Source organism: Prenolepis imparis, unplaced genomic scaffold, assembly GCF_030444845.1.
Source record: "Prenolepis imparis isolate NDT839.2.m4 unplaced genomic scaffold, iyPreImpa1.0 SCAF_4, whole genome shotgun sequence".
In the NCBI taxonomy this organism is placed as follows: domain Eukaryota; kingdom Metazoa; phylum Arthropoda; class Insecta; order Hymenoptera; family Formicidae; genus Prenolepis; species Prenolepis imparis.
Window position 1 is genome coordinate 11,618,077 of NW_028141162.1, and position 23,084 is coordinate 11,641,160.

At 36.1% G+C, this 23,084-nt stretch overlaps 1 protein-coding gene across 4 annotated transcripts in view; it reads right to left on the reverse strand.

Annotated features, from left to right (window-relative positions):
- Positions 1-23,084, reverse strand: part of LOC145935493 (uncharacterized) — a 59,007-nt gene that overhangs the window by 35,224 nt on the left and 699 nt on the right. The gene's annotated exons all lie outside the window — the stretch shown is intronic.

Below are 23,084 nucleotides of genomic sequence, written 5' to 3' on the forward strand. Positions count from 1 at the left end.
TTACTTTTTTTCGTTCGCGACGCGCGGCGACGCCCGGGTTTTAGCTATCGCGATTACGATATTGGTACGTGCGACGCGATCGGATTTATACGATAATTAACCACCAAAGACGCTAATTAATACACTCGTCCTTTCGCGGACCGGTAAAAAGCGCGCGACCATTGATCACGAACAATCGAAGAAGAGAACTGGAGGTGGAGCTAGACTGGCACTGCCAGATTCGGAACGCGCAGCGACACGCGCGCCACGTCGTAGTGGTGGGGGTATGTAGAGGTTGCGACGTGGGAGCTCGGCGAATCACGTCGCGACTACATACCCCCACCACTACGACTTGTCGCGACGTGTCGTTGGTCGTTGCGCGTTCCGAACCTGGCAGTGCCAGTACGTGCGAGGTCGTAGTGATGGGGGTATGTAGTCGCGACGTGATTCGCCGAGCTCCCACGTCGCGAGCCCTACAATGCCCCACCACTAGGACTCGGCGCGACGTATCGTTGCGCGTTCCGAACCTGGCAGTGCCAGTCTAGCTCCACCTCCAGTGCTCTTCTTCGATTGTTCGTGATCAACGGTTGCGCGTTTCTTGCCGGTCCGCGAAAGAACGAGTGTATTAATTAGCGTCTTTGGTGGTTAATTATCGTATAAATCCGATCGCGACGCACGCGCGAGATTGATCTCGTCGGCCGTGAATCTCGCTCAATATTCGTCTCGCTTGCGTCCTTCGGCGACTTGAGTGCGTCGCGGCCAAGTCGCTCTCTTGATCATCTTCGTTCGATAAGCCCCTGCGAAAAGTGGGTCTTGGAAAAAGCGGTGACGCGAAAATGGAGCTTCGGTTTTATTCGCGCGCGAATAAGCTCTCGCGAGTCTCGCGTTTTACCGAAACGCGTCGAAGATTGTGATAGCTAAAACCCGGGCGTCGCCGCGCGTCGCGAACAACAAAAAATAACGCGAGTGCAAGTGTTTCGAAACTTCTACGAGAAGGAGACCCGGGGAGGCATCGGGCAACAAAGGAGCAACCGTGAGGTGAGTAAATTTAAATTGTTTAATAATTACATAGTTCCTGATTATTTTTTGAAAGAGTTTTGCAATTTTTATAGAGATAAAAAAACATACTTTCAATATCGAAGATATTTTTAAAATATCAAGTTCTGGGGAAAGACATTAGAGTTCTGAATCGTACTCGATAAGACAAGAAAAAACGTGAAAACCGCATGGCTCTATCTATTATAGTTTCGAAGAGATTGATTTTTTTAAATTAATCCACTTTTACGAAACATTTCGAAAATCACGAACTCTAACGTTTTTCACGAGAACTTGATATTTGAGAAATATCTTCGATATTAAAGGTACGTTTTTTTATCTAAAAATTGCAGAACTCTTTCAAAAAATAATCAGGAACTATATAACTATTTAAAAGAACCTTAAAACTCTGCTCAAAACTATTAGAACTCGATGTGTAAAAAAATGTGAAGTTGGCACCCCTATTTTTTGAAACTGATTTTCGTTATCGTATAAAAATTATCAAGAACTCTTCCTATGGTTCTAAATAACTCAGAACTCTTAACAGAACTATGATAGCATAACATAGGGGTGCCAACTTCACACACCCCGAAACCAAAGAAATTCTCTTGCATTCGAATTGGACTTCGAAGGAGAAAAATGTTTATATTTAAATAAACGTGAAATGCTTCGCGGAAAATAATGTGTTCAATGTTCAAAATATATTGTAACAAGAATTCAATATTGTGTGCAGTATTATTTATTAATATATAAAGATATAATATATCTCAATAATGCATTATATTTTACGAAGGCTGGAGAAATGTAAAGTCGTGACGAGAGCTAATAAACCTCGCTCTCTCGCGAACCGGACTGTATTCATCCAATCAAATCTCTACGTGACTCATCAATAACGGGGCCTTTCAGAGAAGCTTCTTAAAAAAAAAAACCGCTCGTGTTGAGAATTATCTATGATTAGGGAGCATTCGCTGGTACACGGTTGTTGCCGCCGCCGCCGACAACGGAATTATTATATCTTTCCCTCTTTCACTTTAAATACGTTACCGAGTTTACAGACGAGCGCTCATACCGATTGCATACCGTTGCTAGAATGCAATCAAACCGCATCCGGAGTTCCGAACGCATGCTAGCGCGGTAGCTATTCCATCGAGGTTCTACCGGGTCAAAAAGATCATTCGGCGGCTGGCGGGCAAAAAAGGAAGGACAAAGTTATAGGAATGCATCCGGCTTTGCCTTTTGAAGCGCACTACGCAGACAATTTCGAAATCTGTTCGTGCTCCACACGGTTTTAAATATAATCGTCGCAATAGAGATATCAAAGCTCGCGCCCACAAAATTTTCCTATTATTTTCGACCTCAATTTTCTCACGCACGTTTATAGATTCTAGCAGAGGATTTTAATATAAATTTATTTATAGAAATTGAGCTTTTCTACTTTGCACTTTAAATAGGCAATAAGCAAAGTCTCACTTGGAAATTTAAAAGAGAAGCTTTCGGCAAAACTACAAATTAAATATAATTTCAAAAGAGAGAGTGATCCAAATGTTTAAAGTGTCAAATTAGACTGAATATTGAAATCAGAAGTAGAGAGAAAAATAAAAATCGATAGTGAATCTACGATCATAAAATCTGACTATGATAATATTTTGTTGCATACTAAATGTGTATAACAAAATAGAAATAATATTACCAAGATACCAAAAGATACATTTCAGATATTAAAAATTATTGTATATAGACTTGTGGTATCTCCAGAAAAATCTTTGGTGAAAACAAGAAATTCAGCCTTAGGTCCTATATTTATTTATTTAAAAAATTATATATATATATGTATATATATATATATTAAAATATTCTATAAATAATAATTTTAATAATTCAAAGATATGTGTACAAAGTTCATGTAATGCAATTTGTTTCGTAATTTGTTTCAAAAAATGTTTCTAAAGATATACAATTTAAATATGCATTCATTCAATATACTTTCATTTTGGATGGTTCATCCGGGGCTCATCATCAAGAATAAAGCATGTAAATTTGTCTCTCTTATCTAATCTTCTGCTATACATCTTACGCGCCGACATTATATTTAACAATGAAAGTACTCTCACTTCCTAGAGTCGATAAAACTTACTCGACGGAGACGTCACTCACGTCGAGTCGAAAGTTCCGGGGCGCGGTTGGATAAAAGTTGTGACGTTAGAAGAGGGACATTGTGAAACGAGCGTAAGAAAAAAAGGAGCTCAGACGCGAAATATATTTCTCTACCCCGCGGGATTTGTATAATCGACGCATAAAGAAACTCGTTTTAAAGTCGCCTTCGTCTTTTATATGGCGCCCACCAAGTTGGTGCCAGGAAAATCGAGTCAAACTTCACAGGCGACGTAACGAACAGACGGAAAAATATAACGACGTGTCTCACATCGTTGGTCAAATCCAAGACTATCAAAGTTAACTCGCATTTTCTACTATTTCGAAGTAATATGGCGTATACATTTTTGTTGCCTTATATCTGCTCTGAATTATGCATTTCTTATATTAAAGATATTGCGCTTTAAAGCGACTTTTTTTAAGAAGATTTTTTTAAAAGATTGCGAGGGAGAAGACTGTAAAAAATTATACTAAAAAATAAAATTTATTTTTAAGAGATATGTTCAAAAGTAAGCATAAAATATCATTTATTAAAAAAAATATATTTAGATTGCAAAATGTCATTAATGCAAAGAATACGAAAATATTTGACGTTTATACAGATGTCTATTTTGAATATATACATATGTATATACATATACTAAAATAAACTAAATAAATCGTTTTCTTTCAATAAGCATTTTCTTCTCTCACACAGCATCGAAATATTCATGCAACGTGCAGAGAATAATTCTCCAAACCGAAATGACTGAATATGTCTCGCGAATACTGCAGATCGATATTCTCTTTTTAGTTTAGTATATACTTGACGACGGAGGACCTGTTTGTCGACGCCGATCGATAAGGTGCGACCTGATTTAGCAAAGATTCTAACAGGAGGTGCTTCCAAACCGCGCCAGTAATATTCAGAAAACACGCAAATGACGTCGAATGCTTTTCATTTACGTAGTTAAAGTACTCTGTCACCACGTCACGCGAACGCCCACGTCGGAATGATTGAAACACTTTTTTTATTTCGTATTTATATCTATACAGATTTTTTGATACGTAAAAATAGAATAGAAGATTAACGCAGAAAAATAATGATTATATAAATCTCTCTCGTTAATATATAATACAACTCTGTTTCAGAAAATATTTTAATATACAATATACGTAGAGCGCGAATACATTCCATATTTTTCCAACTATTGTTACCAGTTTCACTTTTACAAATTTACACAAGTTATCTACGAAAAGCGTCTCATCATTCATTTTGATGCCGATTTTACAATCGAATGCATCAATCGATTCGCCATAAATAGAGAAGAGTAAAAGAGACTCGCGAGCAAACACAGCATCAATTAAATTCGTTCAGCACGAATTTAATACGTATATGACATACGGCCGCGTGGAACAATAACTTCCGATGAACAAGGCATTGCTATCTACATTCGCCCTGGTTCGTTGCACTTGCATTATAATCTGCAGTTACGTTCGCCATAGACAATCGAAAGCGACAATAACGCTCTGCGGTAAATTCGCGCTCGTTTCAACAAATTTTTTATATACATATACAGCTCTTAACGACAGAAAATAAACTCTTTCAAATCATATGTATTTCTGGCAGTAAAATAATAGAAATTTATACCATATTCGTTTCTTCTCGCGCCGAATGAAGAATTGATATAAATAGCGAAAATTATTTGAAAATATTAAAATTTTTTTAATCAAGAATTTTAACGCACAAGTTCTATTACAGCTAATTTAACAATATGCTAGTTTTCTTTTTGCTTCGTGGACCTAATAGGGTGTTCATGCTTGACGAGATACCTCGTGGTTTCCAACGGATAGAGACTGCGGCCGGAAACGACGTTTCCTTCCTCTTATATGTAAGGATAATGGAACACGTTAGCAAATGTACTGTGTGTTTCCGTTTGCTTTATTGTGACTTGGAAACTCAATTGTATATCATTGGAAAAACCACTAGTGTATCAAATAAAACTGAAAGGTATCAATTTAATAACTAACAAGAAAACAATTGTAATTACGAAATTTACCGAAATGCTATTTTTTATTTCAGATATTAAATATTGTTTATTTTTCTTATTATCTCAAATAGAATAATATAATTTTAACATTATTTTATTTAATAGATATGTAACAAGGAAATATATATTACATTTAACAATATCTTGTTTTAATTTTTAAAAAGTTTTAGAATATTAACATTTAGCAGAAAGAAATTTTTTCAAGTTTTGAAAACTTTGTTAAAAAATGTTCTCCAATTTAGCATCTATCTCGTATCAAGATTCTGTTAAAAAACATTTTATAAAAATTTTTATAAGAAAAGAGTTCACTTTGCTTGTAAAAGTAAATCAATAATCCCCATGGAAATCAATTTCTAAAGGCCTCTTATGATTACAAATCCGAGATAATAATCATCAAGTTTAATGCAGCGGCAGAAATTCCATTAAAAGCGTATTTTGCACGGTATTATTCGGACAGGCGGGTATATCTCGTTCAATTTTGACTTAGGTACTAGATAAATGGCTACCATATAAATGACTCATGTACAATCGTCGCCGAGCCGTACCAGTTGGATGTAACTCTATGGTCCGTAGTTTCTAACTTGTATCCTATACACCGAGAAAGAGAGAGAGAGGTAAAGAGGGAGAAACAGGGACCATCGTCGTGCTTTTACCACTGGCCGAGTCGAGAGGTAGACGCGGATGGGATATCACGTGGGATTTGAGACAAGCTCGACTTCTCGGGCTACTCCAACGCTATACGAGGAGGAAGTTTATTATTGCAGGACCCACCGACCAACGAATACATGTTGCACAAAGCGATTATACTTACTCGGAAAGCACCGCGCTTTGTTTCTTCAACCGCACAAAAACAAGAAAAAAAATAATAGCGTATATGTTTTCGAATCGATTTTTGCCGGAGCCGAGCGCAATCGGCCGAAGATGATCTAATATCTCGGCGAGACGCGCCGCGCTATCGCGGTGATATCGACAGAATCGATAACAAAGGGACTACGAAGCGCGCATCCGTGAGAAACGCGCGGTTGCGTTATCTGTCACCGAACGACAGTGCAATATATATCTACGCGAGGAGCAACTTACGCGGAGTATTCATCCTTAAAGTGGAGCACGCGCTTTTGTAATTCTATCTCTGAAACGTCATCGCAATGCTGGCGCGATGCTGGTAAAAGCTCGCGATAACGAGAGTTCAGCTATCCTTCCTCTTTCTATGCGCAAGTAAATTTCCAATCTCCACTTTCTTCGCCTCTCCGTTTTCATTTGTTATTCATAAGTTAGGTAGTACTTTACTGCTCGTATAAAATTCTGCTTGAATTATGCAAGAGCGCATCGTTTGTTCCGATCATCAGCTAAAACTATTACACGCGTATGCAATCAACGATTTAAAATATAATTAAAGATTTCGAAAAGGAATAGCATTCTATATGATTTTTAGTTTAACAATAATATTACGATAGAAATCCACTTTAATTCCATTAAAAAGAAATGCAAGCACGAGCGTTATGTTAAATTTTATCCAAGACAGCAGCATTAATTCACTATAGAAAGCTATTTGTGGAGTCTAGTTCGCTCGACATATTTGAGAGAATTTTCTCTTAGAATTTACTATGCAGTTTAGTAAAATTAATCAAACATGTTTTATATTTTATTGTGATAAATATTAATCAGAGAAATTCTCATAAAATTCTTTCCATCCCATATTGTCCCACGATTATCATGATTTTCAGGGTAAATTCTATAATAAGAGAAAATTCTCTCTGTGTACACTTATCATTTTCATCGATTCTCGAAGAATGATATAGAACACAAATAATAATAATAGCAATCATAATAAAAGGATCCTGATGATACCGTGGAAAAATAGTCGGGGACCAGTAGAAAAAGAAAAGGAGGAATAAAAGTCCCTAATTTTATGAATAACACGGTCGGAAAAGAGCCCGCACGTCGAGTAATAGTAAAGTATATGTGAGAGACACGGAAAGGCCCGTAATGGTTTTGCGCATAAAAAGTCCATCGGAGGGAAAAACTCGGTGCCCGAATGGCGGCGCGGCCTTACAGATAAATGCGCTCTCAGTTCGTTCGGTCCTTACCCCCTTCTGCGAGGAAACGAAGCGAAAGTACGAATTTCGCGGTGGCACGAACGATAATTTTATCGCACGACTGGGTTTCTCGAATTCGCTGCTTCAGCTGCGGTTACCAGTTTACGAGGATCAGGTGTCTCGCGTCACGTTCCTTACCGCCAGACACCGCCTGGTGAAACTTATACGCATAAGTTGCGGAAAATAGAGAGGCTCGGTCAGCAAGAATCGACCGAATACGAACGTGTTCGCGTCAACCTCGGATCGGTTATTAAACCTGCGAATTTTCTTTATAAATCGCTGACTATAAAAATCGAGACGCGTCTCATACAAATATTCTCGTATTTTAATTTATTAATTAGGATCGTTGTAAAGAGTATGTGAAAAAGTCAGAGGTACTCATCTCTCGGTAAAAAATCAGATTAGCTCATATATATAAAAATCAAAATATATATGTGTATATACGAGCCTGATATTCTCATGCAATGCTTTTGTGTTTGTGTGTGTACAATAAGCTATATAAGCATGCTATGTATGTTGCACCCATACACACATGTATATAAAAATGGATGGTAATCTCCGAAAGAGAGGAGAGCGAGGCGACCGGAAAACGGAAGCAGCACCGGGTGCTTCAGACTTCGGTGGCGGATAGTAGTTTAATTAGTTTGTTATCCTTTTCATTTAACTTTGTTTTTCGCTCCTAAACGGCGATCGTGCGCCATACATTCTTCGAGATATTCCAAGAGTCTTCTCCATAGGGGCTTTACCATCTTTTTACAACTTTTAATAGAACTATGTAATAATAATAATAATAATAATCGTGAAATTAATATATCTAATTAACTATATTTGTACATTTGCAAATATAAATAATATATCTGTTATATATCTTCGTTCCTCCCAATGAAACAAATATTGTATACATGTGCGCATCGCACGGTAAAGTAACTGCTTATATCGAAACGATAGAATATGAATATTGCAAATAAGACTCGTTTTTATTCTTAGTCGTGAATATTTGATGTAAATGTCAAGCGTGCGTTTGCGATGAATCAGCCCGAGTGATTCAACTATCAACCGTTATGTAAGATCGTAAAAATGCAGGCACAATTTCCTTGGATCCAATAGAAGATATGCACGAATAGAAGATAGAAGGATCCCGTATGGAAATCTGTAACGTGGGAAATGCATTCGGCTACGTTAGGATTTGAGAAATTTCCCTCCCAAGTAGCGCGCTGATTTAGGGAGATCCTCCTCGCTAAGGGCGTATTCCATCCGAATATCGACATATCGGTGAGTAAATTACGCGTGCATTATGCGGGAGAGTTCCGGCTCTTATTTATTGTGACTTTAATCCGCGGTTATGCGAGAGCAGCGAGTGCCTCGAGGTCGCGGTACCGTAACTTGAGATTTAAATAAACCTATCGCGAGAGAGCGCTTTTACATGCAGATGACGGCGCGTTATCGAGTTTCCCGGGGAAAGTACGCGAATTCGAGATGCTAACGCATCTCCATCGCAATTGTCGATATTATACACCGTACGCTTTCTCTATATAAGAAAGATGACGGGATACGCAAAGTATTTCTATGATTTCAATCGAAAGTATCGAAAAGTATCGTGCTAGTGGAGGCCGAAAATAAATAAACACACGCGAGATTATCTCTCGAGGAGAGATCTGTCATCGTTTGATGTGATTATAAATCGGCGAGATAAGATCGATCATAAAATTATACGAACGATGAGAGAATCGCGAAAAAAAATCTCGATCGTGCCATCATCTTCTATACTAGAGAGTATCACGTGTATGTTGAACCCTTCTGACAGTCGACGCCCTCCAACGATATCTATATACATGTTGAGAGACCGACGTGTGAAGCGACTCGTATTATTCTGCACGTATATTGTTGTTTGACGATACCGTTTGCGCAATCAAACGAGAGACACTCGTGTTTCTTGCGTCGCTTTTCCGTTCTTGGTTCCCCCCAACCGGTCAGACGTCCATTCATCTTCGCGAGCAAATCGTCGTGGTTCGGCCAAACTAACAGTCGTTAGGTGCACCTTGCACCACGACTGGCTACTGCGACCGATACAATCGCGCATAAATGTACCACGATAAATAAAGCGATATTATAGCTCTGGCGGCGACTAGTTTGCAATGCTTTCACCCGTATCTAGCGCAAAGAGAAGCGCTTGGCAACCGCATATTATTCCGTTTCCACGCGAGAGAAAGGATTCGATAAAGTTCCTTCCCTTATTTCAATGGTTCTTTATTTTATTTTGATTTTATTAAATCGAATTAAAATTTCATACACACGTAATTATTCTGTGACAAAAAACTTATCGCGCACGTTTATTTGTACGTTTATTTGTATGATCGAGAAATGCATTTGAGAATTTTAACGGAAACCCACTTCAACTACGCCAAATCGATGTTAATTGGATTTTCAATGCTACAAGAGCGCGTTTAAAGTGGAAATGGAATTAGATCCCGCTTGAATAACAGTAACGCGCGATGTAATTTTAGAATCGTCGTTTAATTTGGACATTATTGGTCGCCGCAAAATCAAGTTCGCACATTTACAGGTAAAGGTGCGAAAATTCAATTACCTCGTTATATATGTATAACGTAATCGCGGTGAGGGAATTAATTGCGCTATTTTGAAACGGCAGTTTGTCAAATCGGATTGGCAGACGATTTGCGTGTTCGGGCTTTATCATCCTTCCTTTTTTTCATCGACGCAAATCGATGTTCAATCGGGTCTTCGCAGGCATGAGGATCAATTCGCATGCATTGTACCAGCTGTCATCGTTCTGTCTGCGAATTATGCGGCTTACGTCGCGAAAATAACAGCGTTGTACATGGTAGAAATTTACAGCGGGTGAGTCCGCCCAGAATATCCAGTAAAATGCACAACGATATCACGAACGCGTGTGTGTATGTAAGCGCGAGCACATACACACGTGTGCGTGTGGTCGATCGAACATTTCTGTTAACTTTTTAATAAAAAAAAAATGCACGAGTAGAATTTGCGCGCCGATGCGTACCTATGTTGATTCACCAATAAAAGTTACGATTATAGTTTTTTGTTATAATTTTATAAAAAAATATTCAATGCTTTTTAATTGTATATTAAATATATATGAGGTGTATTAGTACGTAATTGTTTCATTATCCGGGATTGCTCATACATATCATAATACTAATATTTATAATATTTTCTAATTCCTGTGTTAATAAATTAATATAAATTTTTATCTATATGTATATTAATCAATATACAGATACTAAGACACAATATTTTCTTGCATATACATGTAATAAGTATTTCTATAACGAAAAAGATACAATTACATAAAAGCACTTGTTAAATGAGCCAGATCAACCTTTCTAGTAGCTAAATAAGTACACTGGTGCATAATTATCTTATTAGTTTGATTCAATTATTCTTGGTAATTACTGTAATACGTTTTTAATGAAGATTGGATTAATGGCACTGATGGTTACTGTACGAGCTAGACAGATCCGGAAATATGTGAAAGGAATTATATGCGCTTTATATGTGTGGATCGCACACGATTCCATTACGAAATTGCATTTAAAAAATTTTACATTCAGTGGATTGTATTAAAAGTATAATCTCATCAAAATATTACGCTATACCGCTATAGAATTGTAATACGTAGCGAATTTTCAGAGTAAGGGCAATTTATCTAAAAAATTCCGATTTCAAAATTCTCGCCTCGAAAAACGACCTTTATTTAATATTATCCAGCTGACTAAAGTAGCACGGAATTTATAACGATGAACGGCATAATTTGAGTAATTACGTTGACGTCATTGATAAATTAAGGGAATAACAAGAGCGTGGGACTCCGTTCATACCGTGGAAAAGTTTTCTGGCTGTTGCGCGAATTTCTAGCAGTGCGTTTTAATATGCAATATGAAGGAAATTCAGGAGCAAATTTTATTCAACAAATATTTTCTCAGAAATATCATCGTTATAAATAATGCTCTTATTGTACAAACTTTTTATCAGTACTTTATCTTCCAATGACTCCTTGCAATGATATTTAACAGTTTTAAAAAATGCAAAAAAGTTGATGTTTAATGTATAATAATAGCTCGAATATATTTCAGTATGGAGCGCGAAACACAATGACTCGTAAATATACTGAGCTCGAGGGAATACAAATGCTACAATAATCAAACGCTGATATTTACGTATTCTTTGCGTTACGCGTATATATATTATCGCATTTTATCGTTTCAATGTCACATACGACGCGAGTTACGCGAATAAAGAGAAAGAATTTATTCACATTACATGACCTCGGCGTGGTGAACCGTCGCGTTAGGGTAACTCGCGATAAATCGTATCAATTACCATATGCAAATGCAAGACAAAGCACCGTTTAATAAGACTGTTTCGTGAGTCATGCGTATAATGATCGTAGGCCGTAGGCGATTGAACGATGTTTCGTCTCGCGACGGTTCACTGATCCGCGTAACTAATTAATTTAAATGAAACTTTTCTGAAAAACAATAATGATATCCCTTACAGTCGATATGCCTAAAAACATGATAAAAAGATAAGCGTTTTTTGTTGTCCTTCGCGAAAAATAAAAACGAAATAAGTAAAATATCAAGCGCTTGATTATTTATAGCTTTTTAAAGATGAAAATTAAGTTTCCATTAAAAAAAAACCGCATAAAACTTAGAATAACATTTGAAAAAGAATGATTAAAATAGAACTTCTATTTTTCGTATGTTTTAAATTTAAATAATTTAAATATAACGAAGAATTATCGATTCTAAAGGACATGTCTTTCTATAGTTTTTCTCTTTTCCCGTAAATGTAAATAGTGCCTCAATTGCCTTATCTCGAAAATGTCGGAACATGCTGCCAATTCATCGTACAATGTAAGAACATTAGATTTGCGATGCAATTAGCCACGTTTCGTGTGAATAGATACAGGCTTGTTAGTAAACAATCAATCGACATTACAATGCGCATCCTGTGTACATTAACTAACATCCGTACAAGGCAATAAACACAATCTCATTAATGAGTAAGATATACATGCATAGTACCCTTCATGCTAATTATTGATGTTGAGCAGGTGAATCCCATCATGTCGACAAAATATTGACCAAACTACAGAAATTAATCACGTTACAGCATACATTAATCATCTACGTTTGTAATCCTGGATATATATGAGCCATTTTGCCGAATATTAGTTTGACTTTCGATCGCAAGTTAAATCAATTTCATTTAATAGAAAATAATAGTTATAGAATTAGAATATATTTCTCCTATCGATAAAAAAGTTATAAAAATTTGATATAGTAGAAACTCGTGGTTTATTAGACATGTCAAATATTCAATGCGTAGCTTCTTTAATGATTCATTATGATCTATATTTTATTCCAAAGAAATTTTGTCCGGATCTTTAATTTTAAAATTATATGCAAATTGAAATAGAGAGCTTTTTGTGAATTAAGTTTCAAATAAGATGAAGTAATTTTTCATTTAATTTTTAAATATATACATCTAATTTTGAATATTAATTATAGAATTATAAAACATTATAAGTCTCTCTCTCTCTTTCATAAAATATTAATCAAAGAAAATTAATTAAATATCCGTAGATGAAAGAGACGATACAAAAAAATCTATATGTTCGCTTAAACATTATTAAAAAAAAAAAACACACACTTATTCAAATGAATCTTTGAATGGTGCGATATACAATAGCTATACGTTAAATGCTATATGCTATCACCAAACAATCTCTCGTTCTGGCTTATTGACATGTGAATCGGAATCGAAAGGCCTGATGATATCCGAACGGAAGCGACACTACTGATTCCTAAAGCCCATTCTCTATGCGGGGATTTTCGTTTAAATATAGATTGTAGAAGAGCATGGCCGTTCTCTCCGTTTCTCGGAAACGCATATAAGGTTCGAGAGACTTTGACGATCGTTCGACGAACGCAATCTTTGCTATGCGAAGTAAAGAGCCAAGGGAGATTGAGAAAAATTATACAAACACGAGTACGGAAATAGTTTGCCGTACGAAAATTTTGCGCCGCATTTTGAAGTAGTACCAACACTCGCGAAAATAATAATACGACTCACATTTTTGTTGGTTCAAGCTTAAATATTCAGCGAATATAAAACCTATAATTTTTTTCTAAAAATTAATTTCACGAACACCGTCGATGACTATTTACTTATTTTCCAGAGCAATTTTGATTGCGTTTCTTTTAATTTGTCTGATGGACAATTTAAAAAAATGGTTTTAAAATAGCCTTAAGACCACCCCGATTGATCGATCGATCGTTTCAATACAATTTGTAATCTTGTAATGATGGACGAAGCCAAACCTTTCTCGTGTCTACACAGGCGGATATGCATATACGGTGTGTACATATAGGCGTGTAGGACGCGCCTATTTCATATTCGACACGATACTAGTAACGCAACAATAACGGAACTGTCGTCGGATATAATGGAAAAGTTGCGAAAGCAAAGCTGTGCTGAAATAACTGTGCAATATTTACGTTTGCAAATAACATTCAATGTGGGACGAAGAAAGAGAGAGTATAAATTTAATTTCAATGAATTTGTTCACAATTCTTTCGTCTCAAGATTACAAAGAAAATTATGGTAGTTGTCGGAAAAAGAATATACGCTTGAGAGTTCCGGATATAATTAACAAAGTTAATAGCCTTGACCATAGACTTAAGTACCGCTGGCAAATGGCATCTTTAATCTTCACGGAAGACACGAGAAAAGATATAAAGCAAAATTAAAATACCGCTAATTGCTTCATGCGAAATATACACTTTGGATATATTATAGATATACGTGTGAGAGACTCGAGTCGGTTCATTAGATCGTGAGAATTTCGATTGAATATCATAGGTCATAATATATGCAGATATTTACGTCTCAAAATATCGATAAATCTAAACGTCCTGAGATAAAATCATTCGCGCTTGGCTTACAAGTACATGTGTAAATAAATGTGATTGCTGGTGGTAAAAAAATCTTTTAAATAGGCGATACATCGATCAACTAGATTATCTTTGGCGATCATCTGATGCCTTTGCGTGTGCATTCATACACGAACGCGCTGATTGACAGATAGCGAGAACCCTTCGCGAGAAAAATCGGTCGTGAATGGTTAAAACGCTCGATTAAATTTATGGTCGCGAGAGCACGATCGTTTCTACGAATCAAACGGTTATCGCTCCTTCCCTTTCCCCTTCGCTCGCTTTCTGCAAACTCGACAATGCATCTTACGGAAGTAAATCATGAGATTGATATGGCGAGAATACTAATGAGTACTGAAGAACGTAAATTAATGATTATGTGTAATAAATTTCGTGGAAAAGAGAGGAACGCTTCTTCTCCGAAGAAGAGAAATTATTACAAAATCGTATAAATATCGAATAAAGAATTCCAAACGGAGAATTTAAAAGAATAAACGAAGAAACGCACATCTCGAAGATAGAATCGACAACGCGCAGTTTCCTTCCCTCGCGAACATGTGCATCTGCATGATTTATTGGTTACCATTTTATTCATATTTTATGGATCGCCACGGTTTCCATAGAACGATCGGTATAATAAAACTCCTACACTCGCGGAAATATCTCGCACAATGATTCACGGCCCATTGCAATAACGATTGAGATACTTCTCTTCATGGAAGCAGTAATTCCACGGACTCGTTGCACCGAAAAAAATGCATAGATAAGTTCGATAAATTTATATCTGATAAATTTGCGGCGCGTAGCATCGTTATTATTACTCATCATCCTGCTCCTGTTTATCACGTTGCAAATTTTATACATCAAAATTGCGGTAAAGTGTGTTTGCGATGCGAGAGATGTCAAATAAAACAGAACAAAAGCTATGTTTGTTCAAGGAAATGAAACCTTCATATACGTACTTCGAGAAAGCGAGGAGCGAAAAATATTTGCGAAGACCAAAAAAGAGACAAGATCAGGATAATGATATGATAAATAAGATATTTTCTCCCTATCACACGCTATCTACAAACACGTACATATGTATATTCACATATATGCATGTTAAATTAGATTGCAATATGCATAGCATCAATTTTGAGAATTTCCCTCGTAAAATCCTGATATTTATGCAGTCATATTCGGAATGTAGTAGTTAAAAAAAAAAACACGGAAAACTGATATCGCGATACTGAAAAAATAATGTATGTATCTCTACGGAATGAGATACAAGTGCACTTATACAAGGACTTCTACGCGCGCGCGTGTTTATATAGCATATTTCCGATTGCACGTGTTTAATTACGCGTGTTTAATTATCACATTAATCCAGGGAAAAATACGATTCGATCGAGCAATCTGCAAGGTGCACGATTCTATCTGCGATACTATTCTTGAATCTACCGATGCCAAGTTAATTCGACGAGCGAAAGGAAGAAAATCAATTAAACCGTAGTATAACTGTACGTGAGAGATATATGTACGATATCTCGAGGCGGATTTCTCTCGAGCGTAAATTCTTCTTCGGAAAAAGATATTTGAAAGCGCTATATTTTTAGAAATCAATCTCTATAAATATATAATTTCGTTGGAGTTTTTTTAACTAACTTGCTAAGAAATTTGTGATGTGAATCTCGCGGCGCGAAACTCGATTTATCGCGTTCTAGAAAGAACTATATATCGATGGCATATAATTTCCGTCGAAACGAAATTCGCCGGTGCAAAGTGGCTTTAGCGAGGCTTCCGACTGGTGTATATAGTCCGTACGTTATATCAGCACGTGCCAATATTAAATTCGCGCACATTCCAGGGCGCGGTCCGAACCACGAACCGATACCGCGCACACGTTTACCCGTTCACGTACTAAAGCATTATATTCTCTCTGTACCGAATGGAACAAACCGCCATACTGTATCCTATACCCTTCGCGATCGTTAAACATGGCTAAAGATGTCTGTAAGCTGGCACGGCCATTTTAGCACAATCGATGAGTGTGTGCTATTCCGTTAATGTGTTGCGTCGTTTCATTAAAAACTCCTTAGGCCAGCTTAAGTTTAATTTAGCGCAGAACCGTACAAATCGATAAATAAAACGGATAAAACGGAAAGATATATATTTATCTAGTATTATTCGACAGTTTATTTTCCATTATAGAGAGGAACAGGCAAGATGGCTTTCTAGCAATGTAAAACGCATTAAGTTTCTACATATAATCGATGAATTAAAAATATATAAGCTATTTGCATAAACGTCAAAAAAAGGAAGAAAATTGTAAGGAAAGAAAACTGCAAGGAAAACTGTATAAATTTACATTGATTGAGAAAGTTGAGATAAATATTACGAGAATCGCTCGACGCTTTATACCGTATATAACAGATCTGATATCACACGCTGGCGTTTTATCTACGCGCCACGTAACTTTTAGTATTGACAGGTTCAGAACCGACAGTTATTTTTCACGCCGATCTTTCGACGCGCGATAAGATCGTAAACATTTTATCGCAGACGATCCATAATCGTTATATCGCAAATGGTCTCTGCTTCTCGATAAATCGATACACCTACAAGTAATTTTCTCGCAAGCTTATAATGTTTTGCGTAGACTGCAAATTGCGCGTTAATGCAGTTACGCGCCTTGCTTAAAAATCTCGGGAGATCTTGCGGAGAAGAAGCGAGATAATTTTGAAATTTATGAGAGAGAAGAGATTAAAAAAAAAGAGAGAGAAAAAAGAAAGCGTTCTCGCACTAAATTAGTAAGCGCGAACACATTACAGATGTGCTCCGAAATATCGCGTTTACCTTCGCGCTATATAAAGCGCAGAATATAAAGCGTGACAATCTCGGTGCCCGGGTAATAACTTCATACGTACGCGCGATTTGCATATCGTACCTTACGTGTCGGTATGCGCGATATCTCTTGCGAAAAGACGCACATAAGGGACGAGTAGCTGGGTCAATGACGTCAAGAGAGAGTTATACCTTATATACGTCCCTATGCGCGGCGCAGAAGCAGCTGCCTACCTCTACCACCGGAAGAGAATTCGCTAGGCTATCTACTGCAGAGACAACTATATCTTCGTACTTATACCTGTATGACGTGCAATGACGAATAGAGAACGCAACGACCGCGAGTGCACCGCCGAGATAAGGGCGAGCGAGAGGCCGCGTTAAATAACGCGTATCGCGCGATACGGAGTATATTTGTAGATGGACGCAGACCTGCGTGTCTTAGATCGCATTATGAAGCCGACGTCGTCAAACGACAACATAAATTAACATCATAACTGCTCGTTAAATCTTTTTCTTATTTTCCATTTTGTCTTTATCATATCAAAGGACGATGCTAATAAAGATGCCGGCTTCTCTCATTTGGAACAAATCTTTTCTTCTTCGTTACTTTGAGAAAAATCTACTACGTACACGGTCATTAAGAGCAATTAAAGGGTATTTTCTTTTCGAGTTTTAATTCAATTCTCTGGAGAACGTTAAGTGTTCGGTATCCTCAATGTCATAAATCTGCGGGACCGACCGATCTCGTAAATTTTCGAGACAGAGAGTACTTTGGGGCCTCAAAATGTTTGCAAATCACAAAGTTTCGGTGATGTTTAAGCTTCAGGGACGGCGATCTAATTTATGTATACTTCCTTGCCTAATAGTTATACCAAAGTTACGTACAACTCGCCGCAAATAGGTGGTTGTACGGTGAATTTCGCTCACGACCAGCCCCATCTTCCTTATCGCATAAACGTATTTTCACGCGTGTCAAGCCTTGTTCAGTATAAAATCTAGTTTCGGAAACTGGCTTGCACAGATGGCACCGATGGTTCGCGCTTTTTTAAAAAAAAAAACCAAATTAAAATTCAAAAAAAAGATATTAATTTCAATGACCATACGAAATAAACTAATATAAAACTCTTTTAAAATATTTCTTATAATTTTCGCAATTAAATGCTCGAATAAAATATATCACACTAGCAGAAAACAGTGTTTCAATTTTTACCTTTATATAAATATAAAAATTTTCAAGTTATATTTATATTTGTTTAAAATCTCTTTTCTGACCGATAATGAATGTTTAGATAATTTGTCTGAATGTAATCTTAATGTACTAGTAATATATGTGGTGTTAGATAAAATTTTAAATATATTAAATAGAAGGATGTGTGGTATTATTTTTTCCACATACGTTTTTTTTCTATACATATCTTTTTAATAATCTGTATAAAAAGTAAAAACTCGATTCTGTCGATCGGAAAGAAGATTTTGCTCTTCTCCTTGAAATAATATCTCGCCAACATGTACACGCTCGCGTATTACATTTAACGAACCTCGAGCTATTACACTCGCTACAGAGACGCGGCGAACGTCTTGGAGAGAGGAAAGACGAGCACAAAAGAGAGAAGCAGCTGGGTTGATGACGTCACTACCTGTCTTGCAACTCTGGTGGTAGCACCCTAGGGTATGGGTCAGCATCGCGGAATACACGAGGAGCTACATCCTCCGACTATTATGAATTGAGAAACACTATCTCCGCGCGCGAGCGCCGTAAAGGGCTTTTCGTAACAAAAGCCAAATCCCAACTCGGGATGGACCCGAGGAGAGAAGCTCGTTACGTTAACTTTTTCCATCAACTACAAAATTTGCCGACGGAAACGCAATATCACGCTCGTAAATTTTACATTAAACATTCCTAAAATAAAATCTACCTTATATTACACATTAATTTTCTAAATAAAAATTAATTATCGCGCCTCGATTCGCGATTGAGATTTATCTTTTTTTTTCTTTTTTTCTTTTTTTCTTTTATGAAATAGTATTCGCAACGAAATATCATAGTCTCATGGATAGATCGGTCTGCCGGAAATACGATCCGGCAAATTCGTGGCGAGCAGTCGATGCATCGAATTAACACAGAAATTCTATCCGGGTGCAGCGGGGGGACAGGAGGAGAAGAGGGGGAAGAGAATGAACGACGGAATGGCTAATTAGCTAACGATAAATTTACGTTACGGTCGTGATACGTCACGCGAGATTAGTTACCGCACAACCGAGATCGATTATATCAATGACTAATGTCCGTAAGTTATATCTGCGTTTGAAAATACGACGGGGGGAGGGGGAGAACTCCGAAAAGTAGGAGATTTATATTCGGAACTCGCTAATCAACTTTTGTGTCGGGATTAATTTTCACAGCCGGTCGGCGCGCGATAAAAGATATCGCTCGATCGAACCAATCAAATTTTTCACCTTTATCGCATATGATTCAAGATGATCGAGGATGATTGCGAGTTGCATCGTTCTCATCGCCGCATTGTTCTCATCGCCGCGTATAAAATTCCACGTAATGCATAACGCATTTACGGTATGACGCAAAATATCCTCAAGTGTTTACCCCCCGTTCGTATGCAATACGATTATTTCGCTGAGAATATGTATAAACGCGCGTTTTACGTTAGAAGATTTCATTAAAAGTTCTGTTAAGATAGCAAACTTGCTTGGGCTATTCGCAAGTTTAATGGAGAATGTTGAGAGAATTAATGTTGAATGCGTCTGTTACGTTCCCAGATGAAATACTGTGTGAATGTACCATCTGCGCAAAGAATAATGCGCAATACTTTGCACTTTTCATATAACTTTCTCCTTTTTTCTAAAAACAAAGATGAGAATGATGTCCTACTTTCCCGGAAATTCACAATATCATGGGCTACAGTCATTAATAATATATTTCTGATTGTTTCTTCAAATCGTTCCAAAATACATAATTTTATTTAAAATACTGAAACGATAAACTGAAAGAATGTAAAAAGAATATTTTCGCCAATCTCTTTCGTGCGAATCAATTTTTCGAAAGCTTTTTTTTATATTCTACATTATTTTAATTGTTTTGCACACACATATAAATATAAAAGAACAATTCCGTAAATCAAAATTCTGAAAATTAAAGAAATTACATTCTTTTAAACTGATTTTCATTCGTTTCTTTTTATTTTCCATTTTATTTTCATAATAAATGTTATCAGTAAAACACAGGGCACCTGACGATTTGTAAGTTGAGCAGTTTTTGATAAATAAGTATTCAAAATTAATTTTATTCACCGGTTGATAGAAGCACACGTTCTTTGTTCACGGCATCTATTTGACGCTTATTTCTCTGGAAACGTAACGTCACTTTTACTTTTTAGTTCTCTGCTGATTTTTGTTTCAATTTCATGCTGCTGCCTGCAGCAGATATGAAATGCAAAAATTCATAAAGACTCGTGACAAAGCGTCTATTTTGAATAAAGTCTTTCAGATAATAAACTATGCATGCAGTTGATAATTAATTCAAGCTATTTTAATTTTCTTCGTTTAAATATTCTTAAAAAAATGTAAGAATTATATTCAAGAAATTTTTCATTATATAAAATTATTTTATAAAATTATATAACATTTATATAAAATAAACCTGAAAAAAATTAATCAGTATTACATTTACAGAAGTTATTGAAATAATCCCGAAAAGTTTTGATATTATCTGAAGCAATGTCTCGAGTCTACAGAATTTCATTAAACAAGCATCTATATTGATGTCAAAGTTTACTTAAACGCGATACGTCGAAAGTATTGATTCTATCAATCGATCAAGAACAGAAACGCAATGTGGAAAGTTGCACTTATAACCTGCGACTCGTAAGTATTGATCGACCCTTCAAATAAGTGATGTCATCGTATACTGTCGAATATTGTCGAACAGTAAAATAAGGTATTGAACGTGACGTAAGTATTTTTTTCATCGATACTCTGCGATGTAAATCGCACAAACTGAATAAAGAGAGAGAGAGACAGACTTTAACAATTTCATTCGTTAAGCTGCAAAACCAACAGATATTACAAAGACACAGTGTACTTGACAAAGTATCAAATTTGCAGAAATACTTGTGGGATACCAGATGAATGAGTTCGGTTAGATATCAAAAGAATAGTGATATATATCTCCCATATAGCCGGTTGAATCGAAACGTCACTCTAGGCAAGTATCCTTTCATTAAAGCCCGTCGGCCGTGGCTTTTGTTTCGCTACCTTAATTAGACCTCACATGCAATAAAAGCACGGAGATATTATGCAGAGAGGTGAGTTCGAGGGCGCATGTCTAATTAGCGACAGTACGCCCCGTCGTGCAGCATAATCTCCATCGCTCTGGAAGATGTATATCACCGGCGGCTTTCGCGAATGAGGAGCACGTGCGAATTTGTTCGGCACAAATGTTATAACTTATAGCCATTAATAGCGATAATACGAGAAGGGAATACGAATAACGTGTGACGGTCGCGAGAAAACTCTAAACGCGCGTGCATTCGTAAAATTTGATTGTCATTGGAATTTTATGCCTCTTGTTATTTTTATTGAGAAAAAAAGAATCGAAAAACTTTGGAATTTAATCAAAGAATTTATCGTTAGAAAGTAATCCGATAAAATAAAGGTGTATAGAATGTTTGCTCGTCACACCCACATCAATAAAAGCATTCTTTTATTTAAAATCCTCGAATAATTTTCTTCTGTTTAATCGACGATTAAACTATATCTTTGTCTCTTATAAGATACGTTCTTAAAAAGAGACAAAAATATAGTTTAATTGTCGATTAAAGTTAATCAGAGTTGGTCGAAGTGGCCCTTAATGTTACGATAATATTCTTTAAATCTGATATCTGCCTATCGAAATATAATATCGAGATTCTTTTTAACGAATCGTAGTTTTTCTTTAATGTATTTTTATAAGCATTTCTTTTACAATTGCAATACAACATATGCGATTAATTATTCTCTAAATAATTTCAACACGTTGTTGAGAGAGGATGTAATATAAATTTTTAAACAAATATCAATTTATATAAACTCTCTCTTCAATAAAGTTATTATATTAGTAAATAATTGGAAAAAACTTACCATAACTGTAATGGTATTACATTACAATCATTGTTATTTTGTAGTATGTGTATGTGAAAACATTCTTTTGTAGCATTTTTCTATCATTATTAATCATTTCTCATATAATTTATAACACAATTGATAACATTGTGCATCCATTTTTTAATGGTGAAATAATGCTGGAAAATTAATCAAATTCTTTCAACCGTCATATCATTACTATAATATATCAGAATTTATTATCAATTTAAATAATTGCAAAATAAACTCTTTATAATATAATAATTACATTAACATTATATATATATATATTTAATATACATTATTATTTATTACACATAATGTATGAAGTTTTATGATCTGCTCAAATACCAATACTATTTTCATCGATATTAATACACATTAAACTTATTATTCATTTTATACGAACAAAAAATTAGATTAGTTACGAGAGTGAGATATGATTATCTCTCGAAAATATAGCAAGTATTTAGAAATAGAGATATGATGCATTGAAACTATATATCGAGATTATCATCTGATTATAATAGATATGTTTTATCGCACTTCAAATGTAATATTATACGTAGTGCGTCGTCTCTAAAAAAGGTAAACAAACAGACAGGCAACGAGCTGCGTGATCGTAAGTTAGTTTGGAATGTCAACATCAAACCTTGATTTTGGAATGCAAACACAGTTGTGTACGAAAGTGGCTTTACATTTTGCGCGAATAATCGCGGCTATTTTTCGAGCATTATTTCGATTATATTATTTCACACACACGTATACATACGTGGGACATCCGTTGTAATAATATTTCGTTAACGGAGACGTAATGACCTAACGAGAAACACGAGAATGGACGA